The 12,920-nt window shown below is 44.7% G+C and overlaps 1 long non-coding RNA gene across 1 annotated transcript in view; it reads right to left on the reverse strand.

Annotated features, from left to right (window-relative positions):
* Nucleotides 1-997: 997 nt before the first annotated feature.
* LOC142574228 (uncharacterized) overlaps nt 998-12,920 on the reverse strand; it is a 55,834-nt gene continuing 43,911 nt past the window's right edge. The window contains exon 3 of the long non-coding RNA XR_012826460.1: nt 998-1,086. This is a non-coding gene — a long non-coding RNA (uncharacterized LOC142574228). The remainder of the gene's footprint in view (nt 1,087-12,920) is intronic.

The following is a 12,920-nucleotide window of genomic DNA, read 5'->3' on the forward strand; positions in this document are numbered from 1 at the left end:
GAATGGCATCAAGGCTGCCATATTCCAGGCCCTCATATAGAAAGAGCAGGACGTTTGAGGCCATAATGTCGCAGTGCAAGACAGCGTTGTTGCATGGAATTTTATGACGTGAAACATCTTCAATTTCTGTCAGCAGAGAGCAGAGGCGGTCATTAGCTGGAACTGCATGTCAGGAAGTGGAACAAACATATGTAACACCAATATCGCTTACGTCTTCGCAGCGGTACCAACCATGCCCCTTTGAAAAAATTTTGTACTAAAATACATCTTTATGAGTTTTCTAGATGTAGCGAAACAGGTATACTTCTATGTATGACCAAATGCTTCGCGGAATCTATTGATTTTGTTAAGTCGATGTTTATCTCCGTTTATTTTCTAAACGCCTGGCTGCTATGCTACTAGCAAAAATATCTATTTGAGTACTGCATGGAACACTTTGTTCCATTGGTAGAAATCGTTTTTGTTGGTTGTGGTAACAGTACATAATAATTCAAAATAAACAAGAAATGTTGAGGTTTTGTTGTCATGCAAGCATAATAAGAGAAAGAAACTTGAGTGGCCCTTTGACTTTTTATTAACACTACGTGCCACGGGCAATGCGAGTCGCAGTTGCCAATGAGATTAGTTGGTAACTTTTGTACCGATTAAGCGATTTTGTAGCGAGTTCTGAGCGATTACTGCTTGGCAGTAATCAGAATACTTTTGTGAAATGTGACACCGTAACATACTTAGAGCCATTTGTAATACATTGCGGTGAACAGTGCAAGAACAATCCTATGACTAATAATCTCGCCTTTTTCTTTATATCTTTAGGTTACAAGCAAAAACTAAAAGGTAGCAGTGCTACGGATTCATCATATTGTAGTATGAAAACATACATTTTGCCCTGAACATTCGTGATAACTACCCTAATCAAAATGACTCGTGGGTAATAATTTACTCTGGCATTGTTGAAAAAGAGTCAAACAGTAGTGTATTACGCACCCAGCAAGGACTTCCATCCACCTCGCGTCGTGTCTCCATGCGGATGCCTCCGTTTCTTTCATAACTTACGCAAATATAATGGCATGGCGTCGTGCTTGAAGTCTAAAGAAAATAAGGTGAGTTCACTGTGTTAGTTTTCTTGCATTTGAAGATTTGCAAGAATTATTGTATCTGTAGTTATGTCTATTGACACTTCTTATTTATTTTATTCATTTATTTATTTTATTTGGTACATACTGCCGACCTGAGTGTGAGGCCTTGGGCAGGAATGGATACATATGAAACAATACAATAATAAATTATCAGCACAAGGGTAAAAAAGTCCTTATTAACAGCATCCTAACATTGCGCGTAAGAGCACTCGGCTTTGCGCATAACAAAGTGAGCATTCGATATCGCAGCTCATGTATATAAAGCAAGAAACAATACAAGAATAAGTGAAACAATACAAGGATACAAAATTCCGTATGAAGAGCATTCCAAGGTTGCACATGATAGCACTCGGCACTGCGCATACCGAAGTGAGTATTTGATATCACAGCTTAGAACGAACGCAAATGAATTACAACGCATGAAAGAAGAAAAAACGCTTGATAAATAGAAAGCAATTACTGCTGAGATAACTACTCTACATTACGAGCTAGCAATGTAAAAGAAAAAAAAGAACAGTGCCTAGACTGCCAAGCGATGACAGCGATAGCGAGGGATACACACTGTGATAGTAGATAGTTCTTTGTACTGTCATATTATTACTTACCAAATAGGTTCGATGTATTAGGAAAACAAAACGGCGCAGCGGTGTAGATGAGTTCACTGCCGTTCTTCGCGAGCTGTTTAATCGCGGCAGTTAACGCTTAGCCGAAGCTCTAATGGTGCCAGTAAAATTTTACTGTTAAACGCATATCAATTAATTGGCCCATAATACTGACTTTCGGCATTGAGTGCATAGGCTGTTTTACGCAGCCCCACAATATTATTTCCGGTGTTGCTGATATTGACGTTGGTCGTTTTCTCGAATAAGCCACTGCCACACTTGGCGAAACAATCCACAAAAATCATATGTTCAACATAGCTAACAGCGTTGGCGCTTTAAATGACATGTACTTGACGACGATGAAGATGGGCCTCAAACATGGCGAACAACCGCAATACAAGATGTCCTGACAATGAGGTGTTTGGTTAGCAACTATATGTTCAATGTCGCGAGCGGTTGGCGTTATAAAGGAGGCGTACTTGACGATGATGAAGATGGGCCTCAAATAAGGCGAACATCCAGAATAGAGGACGCACAACGCTGTTTCCGTGAAAATCACAACAAAGAATCTCACGCAAACACACCGCGATTACGTGAAGAACAATTTCTGCGCGGTGGACACATTAAGTTGTGTATATAGGATTGCAAGACATATTGTCTACCTCTGAGTACTCATAGCAGCGTCTAGTTGTAGTGTGCTCGAGCTTAACAGGTAAAAGATGTTCTTACGTTCCATGACCCTTCTACTCAAGCAAAACTTTACAACAAACTTCTACTGAAGCAGAACGTGACAACAAACTTCAGCGATTCCTTCGGCATTATATTCATTCACTGTGACAGCCGCATTCTCACATAGAAAAGACTGCCATCGTATTTTCGATTACCATCTGCTTCTTCCTCAAAAATTTCCCTTAAACCATTGCGGGAACCAAAGAAAAACCCAAGAGCTATATGATTTATGAGGTGGACGGATCGGGTCGTAAATATGGTTGCTCATTGCTAACCAAGCATCTCATTGTCGGGGCATCCTCTATTGTGGATATTCGCCATGTTTGAGGCCCATCTTCTTCATCATCAAGTATGCCTACTTAATAACGTCAACGCTGTTTTCTCGAGAATAACAACAAAGAATCTCACGCAAATCCACCGCCATTACGTGAAGAACAAATTCTGCGCTGTGGACACATTAGAGAGTTACGTTAGAGAGACACATTAGGGAGAGCTCAGGGAGTTTAGGTGCCCGCGGGCGCAGCGAGTGAGCGGAGACACCACTGCGCATGTGCGGTACGCTGGGGTGGCCAGCGTGCTTACAGGGTATGCCGCTTGCCCGCTGGTCTCCCCTCCCTAGCGGAGTACGCACAGTGGACCGACTTTTTTTGCGAAACAAACATGTCGACAACCCGCACGAAAAGCGGCATGTAGTTGACGTCGTCTTCAAACGCGGCGCTCACTCGTCTACAGTCTAAAAAGCCTCGGACGGGTTTCACCATTGAAAATGCCAAATGTTGGCGAGCAAATGTAGCTAGATGGCAACGTCAAAATAAGTAGAAGTGCCTAAAGAATGCAGCAAGGAGCTAAAAGTATCTGTTTTTAGGCGCATTTTTTATCATATTGTGAAGGGGATAAGACTAGTCAAAATAAAAGAGAAAATGTATTTAGATGATATATGCAGAGAGAAACCTAGATGGCCGAACAACAACCACACTAGCGTTTCCTCGATCCTCTTCATCCCCATGATTGTGCCTGATCCAATGTACAGGAATGGCTCGTAACAATATTCTGGGCATATAGTGCATTCATTCGCAGCTGTATTATGTTCCAAGATTTAACACAGCTCTCAAGTCATGTTTTCTTGCAGGCAACTACGTAGAACAAATATGATTGAATATTAAATGTGCTCCCGCTTTGATTCCAAGAATTTAGGGTAGGCGCAGTTTTCGCATAGCGTCAAGCCTTTCGCGTTCACAAAAGACGAGCTGCGAATTGAGCGCTGCTTTGTAAACATGTAAAAACTCATGTACATATACTTCATTGCCGTACTCAATGGCCTATGAAATAAAATCTGAAATTTTTAGGAAAATGGACAACCGTAAAAAAATAGAAGAAACAAAGAATGGCCAAGTCGACACTGAGGACTTATTTATTAAGGAAATGTAGGATTCTTGATGCCTATTCTGTAGCCCTATGCCAAGAATTTCTAGATTGTACTTTGTTGTCATGCTTAAAAACCGTATTTAATTAGCGTGCAGTGGCATGCAGGATGGTCTGTGGTTAGGCTGATTCATCAGACGCAAAATATTTCTCTGTTAAAGACACCTTAACGAAAAGGCTCATATTAGTAAACTAACGTCGACTTCAGACTTATAAACGCCCAATTATAACAAAACACTTGAAAGCCTTTGTATGTTCATTTATCGACAAAAAGCTTTTGATGAAACTATACACACACAGACATGTGAAAGCCATGAATGCCCGGCAAAAAGACGCACCAGAGTACGGTTTTTAAGAACATTGATTTAAAACACCTTACTGATTTGACAATAAAAACATGAAAAATACATATTTTACTGCGTAACGTGTTGATAAGCAAAATAGAATATAATATAAAAACAAAGCAGAGTGCAATCTTCTGCACCGGGCAAACAAAACGGTGACGTAGACTAATGCACGCAGTTCGTACGGAGTGCACAAATTTTCCGTGTACATAAACTTCAACATGTCAACACACCTTTGAACATATCTAAAAAAATGCGCATTTGCCACAAACGAAACAGATGACGTACAATATGATGAGCAAATCGAGAACAAGGTAAAAGCGGGAGCCAACATTTCGACAAGTGCACTTCTGTTTTTTGTCTGGCTTGAAAGACAAGTCCACTTGTCGAAATCTTTGCTTCCGATTTTACGTTGATCTCGTTTTGGTAATTGTCTCGAATTTCCGTCTTCCGCCTAGCCCGTGTTTACACTAGATAACGTACAATAGTAACCTTAGCGTACTTCTAAGCGCACAATCAACCACATTGGCGAAGAAGAAGAGCATTATGTTACATAACAGCAACCCATAACATATGGTAAGGCTGAGTGATAAAAATTTGTTTGTGAACCTCATAAGAGCAAGACAGTTACACCGGATGAGTACAATATATAAAGCATAATAAACAGGAAATTTACTGAATATGCTCTACTATTATTTTCATAAAACTAGGAAGTGCTCGGCCTCGAAGTTCGTAATTATACAGCTCACAAGCAGTACAAATATACAGGAAGCTATGGCAGTATAAAGGCCTTCAGTCCTCTGTGCACACATTTCTTGGATAATATCTGCTGCTGGCAGAGCATTATCCACCGCCGTGTAGTACGATGTCATCGTGCTGATTTTTGCTGCCACAACACTTGGCAAGTTATATTCATGGCATTTTGTATTGTGCCTCTAAGCCCGTTCCGCCCAATTAGTAGCGCATATAGTCCAACCTATTACGACGCTTGTTCTTCACAATTCTCATGTTGCTAAAGCATATTTCTACTGCAGCGTTTGAGGAAGGCAACGACAGCACTGTCATGACGAGTGTAGCCAGCTCGGCAAAGGGGTTTTCACCCTGCGCGTCCCTATAGGAAACAACTTCAGTACAGAAACCATGTGTTGTATTCATAGAGCACCATTTTACATGCCGCAAACTCCTCCGCTGCGTTTTGCAAGCGAACACGGCTTTTACGGAGAGAAACTCTGACGCCTGTTCCGTAATTGACTCATGTATTGCTTTTACTGCGTGTTCTACAGAGCGGAGAAAAGCCTTTTGCAAGCACTGAGTGTATTGTGGAAGCTGCTGACGCAGCTGGCTGAAAAGTTCCATAATGAAACATCCAGACCGAAAGTCACAGTGGCGTGGCACGCATGCGTCTCGGAGTGCTGCTTCAAACCTGCGACTATAGTATGAATTTACATCGAGAAACTCGTTGATATTGACCGTTAACGCATCCTATCGGGAATATGGCAAAGATACTATTGACATGCGTAATCTTCCTTGAATATAGCCGATGTTTTATTTACCATCAGTTAGTTTTGTGCCCATGTGATTTATCCGTGTTACGGTTCGCGTTTAACACCCCGGGCAAAAAGGATGGATTCCTAATTTGCTATGATTTTCTCGAGGGAATGCCGGTCTGGCGGGCGCCCCGCAGTGTTTACAGGCCCCTTTGTGCTTTTGACCTAGGGGAGAACCCTTTTCACAAGCGGTGAGACTCTAGGACAGACCTTTTCCGCGAACTGTGCGACTCTAGAGGAGGCCCTTTCCGCAAACCAACGTCGCCTAGAAGAAAGGATCAGCCGCCTACGATCTCCGATCCGTGGGTTACCGCCAGCGGAGGCAAGCAAGGGCAACGTCGCCTAGAAGAAAGGGTCAGCCGCCTACGATTCCCGACCGGTGGTTGCCGCAAGCGGAGGCAAGCAAGTGCTACGTCGCCTAGGAAATTGGGAGCAGCCGCCAAGCAGTGAAGGGGCTTAGTGCATGTCAGGTGAGGTTAACGTGAGAAACATTCCGCCTACGATTTTCGTGGGCCTATTTAAGGGACCTCGCAATCTACTTTTTCAATTCATTCTCTTTTTCTGTATCCTTCACCAACCGTTGAAGAAGCAGTGCAACTTTCGCACTAGAAATCGTCTCTTCCTTGCGTGGTCGCCATGGTCTACCGGACGACTGCAGCCCGCCGACAATACTACGCTACCCAATAGCAACGCGGGTGGAGGTTCGAGAAACAGGCGTCATAACAACGGGTTGGCAGCGATGGGATACGCTACCCTGGAGACCCAAACTTTGCACGACATCTAAGACAACGTCTCTACTTCGTACTGGTGACAACGTTCGGAAGGAGGGTGTCAGTATTCATGACTGCATATGGAGAGTGCACGGCTTTTCTTCACTAAGCTATCACTTGGCATTACGCATTTTGGGGGGAAGTACAAAGCAGTGATTTTTGGTTAACCGTTGACGGAAGTTTAGAGTACGTCGAGGTTGTTACGGAGTGAAGAGTTAGCAGCAGTAAGGATAGCCATGAACTTGAAGGCACTAAAGAAGCCGGAATTGTTTAACTTGGCCAGAGAATTGGGCTTCCAAATTGCCGAATCAAAGAGAAAGCCGTAGATCACTGAGGCGATCGAAGCGACCGGGGCAGACGGCGATGAACAAAAGGAATGCGTAGAGAGCATTGCGCATAAGGAGGAAGAGCGTCAGCGCCTGGAAGAAAAAGAAGAGCGCGAGCGGGCAGCATGTGAGGCCAAAGAAGAGCGCGACCTCGATTTGAAGCGCCAAGAGATTGAACTCCTGAAAGCTCAAAATACTGAAAGACCTAGCACATAGGCATGTGAAAGCGAGCGCAGATGACAGACTTGATGGCACTCTACGCAGTCGGAGGGGACATAGATCTTCTTCTGGTGTGCAATTTGAGCGCGTGTTTGAGATGGAAAAATTCGCAAAAGACACGTGAACGCCATGCTTGCTTACGTTACTGCCACGTGAGGTAGCTGATATCATTGCCCGCATGGGGAAAGAAGAAGCAGAGGACTTCCATGAAGTCAAAGTGAATCTGCTTAAAAAGTATAGATTACCTGCAGAAGCATTCAGGCGGAAATTCAGGTAGGTCGAGAAGACCAAAAGTGAGTCATACTCACATTTACATACACCTTGGAGGTAAACCTGAAAGAATTGCTCAGAGAAGTGGGTGCGCTCGGCGACGCCGAAAAACAATGCAGTGCGTTGATTTAGAACAGTTCTACCGCCGGCTGGCAGAAAACATCAAGTATTGCGTTCAGGATGGGCCAGCCGTGGACAGTATAACGAGAGAGGCCGATATCGCTAAGGAGTATGTAATTCGCCGTGCGTTTGAAGGCAAACAAGCTCCTAAGAAGGAGATAAATAAATACAGACCCGACAAGCCAGAGCGATGGTCGAAGTCGAGTCAGTAAAAATCAAAGGAAAGGTCCGATTCGGGGAAAAGTGGTGACAAGAATCGCAAGGAAAATGAGGTGTCACCCTAACACAGGGCAGAAAGGCAAAAGAAAAAGGCTTTGGAGGCAAAGAAACCAGTAGTTTGCTTCAACTGCCAGCAAACGGGGCATACCTCCGTGGGGTGCAAATATCCTAAACTAGTGTTGATGTCACTAACTAGTAAGGAGGAAAGCCTACACTTGCTAGAACCGTACATCCGAGACCTCGTGGTAAACGGCAAACCGTGTCGCGTGCTTCGCGACACGGCAGCCACAATGGACGTGGTGCACCCGTCGTACGTGGAGGAAGGCCAGTTCACGGGAGAATGTGCTTGGATAAGGGAAGCCGTGGAGGACTCCAGTGTTTGTCTCCCTGTGGCAAACATTTGTATCGCAGGCCCTTTTGGAGTACTGGACACTGAAGCCGCCGTCTCGCCACATCTCCCGCCACAGTATCCATATTTGTTTTCTAACAAATCTGAAGATTTGCTCCGACACAGAGGATCGGGTTTAGCGAGGGAATAGTGCAAGCCCTAACTCGTTCCAAGGCAAGGGAGCTCGCGGCCAAGGCAGTGCACGAATGTCCAGTGGTGGAGGAAACAGGTTTGACGGAGGATTCGTCAACCAGCCCCAAGCATGAAAGCCCTATATTGTGGAAAGTTCACTAGCCAACGAAGAGGTCAGGAAAGAACCGCCGCCTGAAATGTCTCGAGAGGCAGAATGCAGAAGGAAGTTATTGAATGTAAGCCCTGCCACATTGATTGCTCAGCGCGAAAAAGATTACACCCTGCGTAACCTAAGGCCAGACGCGAAAGAAGGTGTGCCCAAACCGGAGACAAAAAGTTGCGAGACCGGTTTGCAAGTCCCGTTTCACCGGATTGGACAAGGGGAAAAGGCACTCAAGAGTGCCACGAGGGTTATGAACGACTCCCAGGAATCTGCCAACTACGAACCAAGGATTTGACACCCCGGAGGGAAATTCTGCTGCTGAAACGCCGATCCCTCGCGTAGTGGCTGCTGTCACCTACGCGTGGGGATCTTCCTTCCCCGTTTCAGATGCGTTACCGTTGGCGTGTAGCACTCCGGGCAAAAAGATGGATTTCTAATTTGCTATGGTCGTCTCGAGTGGTTGTCGGTCTGGCGGGCGCCCCGCAGTGTTTACAGGCCCCTTTATGTGTGTGCGACCAAAGACAGAACCCTTTTCACAAATTGTAAGACTATAGGAGAGACCCTTTCCGCGAACTGTCCGACTCTAGGGGGAGGTCCTTTCCGCGAATGAACGCCGCCTAAAAGAAAGGATCAGCCGCCTACGATCCTCGACCCGTGGGTTGCCGCCAGCGGAGGCAAGGAAATGCAACGTCGCCTACGAAAGTGGGAGCAGCCGCGAAGCAGTGAAGGGACTGAAGTGAAGAGCAGTGATCAAGATCCCGCCAACGATATTAGTGGGCCCATTTAAGGGGCCCCGCAGTGTACTTTTTCAATTTAATTCATTCTCTTCTTCTATATCCTTCACCACCCATTGAATACACAGTGCAAGTTTCGCACAAGAAATTGTCTCGTCCTTGCCTGGTTGCCATGGTCTACCGGACGCCTGCAGCGCGCCGACAACACCATGCTGCTCAATTGTAACGCCGGTGAAGGTTCGAGAAACAGGCGTCGCAACATCTGCTGTTATTCTTGCCCTAAGCTTTAACGTTGTAGCGCCATCGTTCAATTCGAAAACTACTACAAGGTCATTTGTGTACAAAGGCAAAATTGTAGCAGTCGTCATCGACTTCTATCGTTCCCACGCTCTTCGCCTTTTCCTTCTTTCCAGCAGAATCAAAATGCAGCTTTCTCTTTTCTTTTTCTCCACTTTAGGCGCTTTATCGCTCCGGCCCCGCTCGGCCAGCAGCACGCATTTGCGCCGTCATACAATGAAAGCCGCATGCCCCGAAACCTACACCATAGATAACGCCCTGTCGAGGGCCAGTCTCGCTGCAACCGACTTTGTTCATCCACGCACGCTTGAAAGCAGCACAATAACAGTGCGCTATCGCCCCATCACGTGTTATTTTTTTTCATATTTGGCGGGTTTTCTTTACAACGCGGAAGAAAGCACCACGTGAGATATGTTGTGTTCGAAACAATTTATTGAGAGGTCTCTCAAAGTGCTCTACAACTTTGCATATGACACTTGGGGTCCGCAGCCAATACTTAAAAAGTTGATTAATTAAACATAACTAATCCGTTAGTTAAGCGGAAAATAAAAAAATAGCCTGAGTTACTCTACGTCAATGCCAACATTATGCATTTGGTTCAATTCGCGTCCGGAGTGACTTTCATTTTTAAACCATTGGCCCAAGCTTTGTGGGACTACCTGCATGTATTGTGATGATACTGGTAGCTAAAGTTTCTGTTAGATTTTTGGGCCAGAAGACATAGTCAGAGCTTCGCCAATAGATAAGTGTTCGTCAGGAGCACTTGTCGGCTGTGGTATATTGACGTGTGGCTAACTTTGCTCAGCAGAATTATTACGCGCTGTCTTCTGTATTATCGGCCCGGAAATAACATAGATGTTCAGTCTGTGTCTGCGTCCCGCGTACTCTGAGCCAATATGCTTATTTCCGTTTGCACTATTTTATAATTATCCTTGAAAACTATTGCCATTTCGTTAGTTCCACCTGTATTGCTTTTAGAAAATTGTGGCGTTTTACGTGCCAAAACCACTTTCTGATTGTGAGGCACACCGTCGTGGAGGGCTCCGGAAATTTCGACCACTTGGGGTTCTTGAACGTGCACCTAAATCTAAGTACACGGGTGTTTTCGCATTTCGCCCCCATCGAAATGCGGCCGCCGTATACGGGATTCGATCCTGCGACCTCGTGCTCAGCAGCCCAACACCATAACCCCTGAGCAACAAAGGCGGGTTGGATTGCTTTTGTGAGGTGGAGCAGCCTATCAACCAATTAGGAGGAATCGAATATGTGGCCAAGGGGGACATCACGTAAACCAGAATGCTCGGCTTATTTCTAGCACACGCGCTTCTTTCTCTTCATAGGCAGTCCTCCTGCTGAATGACCGCGAACCATCACAGGTTCCCACTTCCCGCGTGAAAAACGTGCCCGTTGGGTAACATAATATTACCGGAGCGATTTACAGACATGCACACTGTCAATAGCTTTATGTAGTAGCATCACAGATGGGACAATCACGTAAATAACCGCAGACTGTGTGCAGTATTTTCTAAGGATGTTTCGGTCAGTGAAGAGAGCTTTACTATTGAATGCCACGGTGTCTTGTAATGCGCCAAGTCGCTTGGGTGGCGTTAGCTTCGTAGGAAAGCTCCCTCCTATATGATCCTATTGTTTTCATGGCCCAATAATAAATTGCGAACTGCCGTTTTTCATGAAAGAAAAAAGTCGCAGTTTCGCCCGAAAGTTGAAGCACCGATTGCAATAGCAAATAAGTAGATAGCTATACGAAGAATAATAGTTTTGTCTGCCATGCAAATTTATAAACATTCGTTTACTAACGAAACTAACAATGGTATAATCTGTAAGCGCTACTGAACAAGGACGTAGAAAGAAACAGACACACATAGGCGCTGTCTGTGTGTGTCTGTTTCTTGCAGCGACTTCTTTCAGTCGCGCTTACACATTCTATCATGGATTCAAACCGACTAGTCCGGGAACTTGTTTTGAGAGAAAGCTTTAGCTCAGGTGCTCCTATCTAAATACATGTAAAAGGAGAATTCGTTTTTCTCGGCAACCACTACACCAACTTTGGCGAGGTTTGTTGCATTTAAAAGAAAAACCTGAAATCTAGTGACTGCTGGTTTTTAATTTTTTATCTAGGTCGTAATTTTTTTTTAAATTGGCGAAAATTGAGAATTTCCAGAAAATGAAACCATCAGCTTTACAACGCTGTAACTCTGAACGAAAAAAATGATATCATAATTATGTGAATCGCACATCCTAGTACATCTAAAGCGGACCAAATTGATATGTTACACATAAATATAAGAAAATTAAGTAATATCAAAATACAACTTTTCCAGAACCCTTGTAAGCAACGTAATAAATTCACGTAATATATAAATGGACACATCGAATTTGTCCGCTTTGAATGATCTAATGAATGTCGTTTACAGAACCGCGATATCTGTTCCTGACGCAGACCTATTAAGTTGTGAACTTCGTGCTTCAATTTTTTTCAAACTTTGGAATTTTTGAAAAGCTTTTAAAAATATTTGAAGCGCTAAATCAAAATTCCACGTGCAACAGTCACTAGAAATTACCTTTACCTCTCAAATGCAATATATTTCATTAAAATCGGTCCAGGGGTTATCTCAGAAAAACGGTTTTGCTTTCTACATTTATTTGAATAGGCCGTGGCGTAGTTGGGCTCGAGATAAAGTTACCTCTTAACTAAATCAACGAGCACAGTTTCACGCGTGCACAGGCAAACAGGAACACATTTCGCTCGGTGAGCGCGGAAACTGGCTGTCAAATTGCTGGAGTGAGGAATCGCGGCATCAGCAGTGATCGAATTGATCCTCGTGCGTCTCTCGCTTCAACCCGAACGAAACGTTGGAAGCACAGCGCATACGAAACTACAAGCACTACGCGCACTCTCTATACATCGCAGATTGCTTTGAAGATGTGGCCCACGCGCGCGCGCACTTTGGCCCCGCCGCAGGTCGCTCTCATGATAGGGCACCTGCGGAGCCACGCCGTAAGCAGCAGACCCAGGAGAAGAACATCCCCCTTCCCTCGCCTCATCTCCGTGCCTCGCGCGCGACAGGAGAGGGCGCGCTTCGGCCCGCCTTCCTCGATCGCACGCCAATGCACTTCTCTGCAATGTTCGGGAATTTTCATCTCAAAACTGGAGCTGTCCTGAGAATTCGTTCCAAGTGCATCCGCCTTGCAATGTCCACTGCTATAATTTGTAAATGGCAATATGGGTGATACAAAAATTAGCTAAAAGTTCATTAGTGAATTCTTAGTAATAAGTCGATTTTGCATTTCAATTGTTTGTGCAACTAGTGTCCGCCGCTTCGAGTAGACCGGCTCATAAACTAGGATTCAGCTATCTGCCACAGGCCACCTTTAAAAATTCTGAGTGTTCGTTGAAACACCCTGCATGTGGTAACCATATGAAATAATAATTAAGTTGTTGGTAGCGTTGTGTCTTCGTTTCCTTCTCTTGCCCTCGTGTGTT

Source organism: Dermacentor variabilis, chromosome 3, assembly GCF_050947875.1.
Source record: "Dermacentor variabilis isolate Ectoservices chromosome 3, ASM5094787v1, whole genome shotgun sequence".
Lineage (NCBI taxonomy): Eukaryota > Metazoa > Arthropoda > Arachnida > Ixodida > Ixodidae > Dermacentor > Dermacentor variabilis.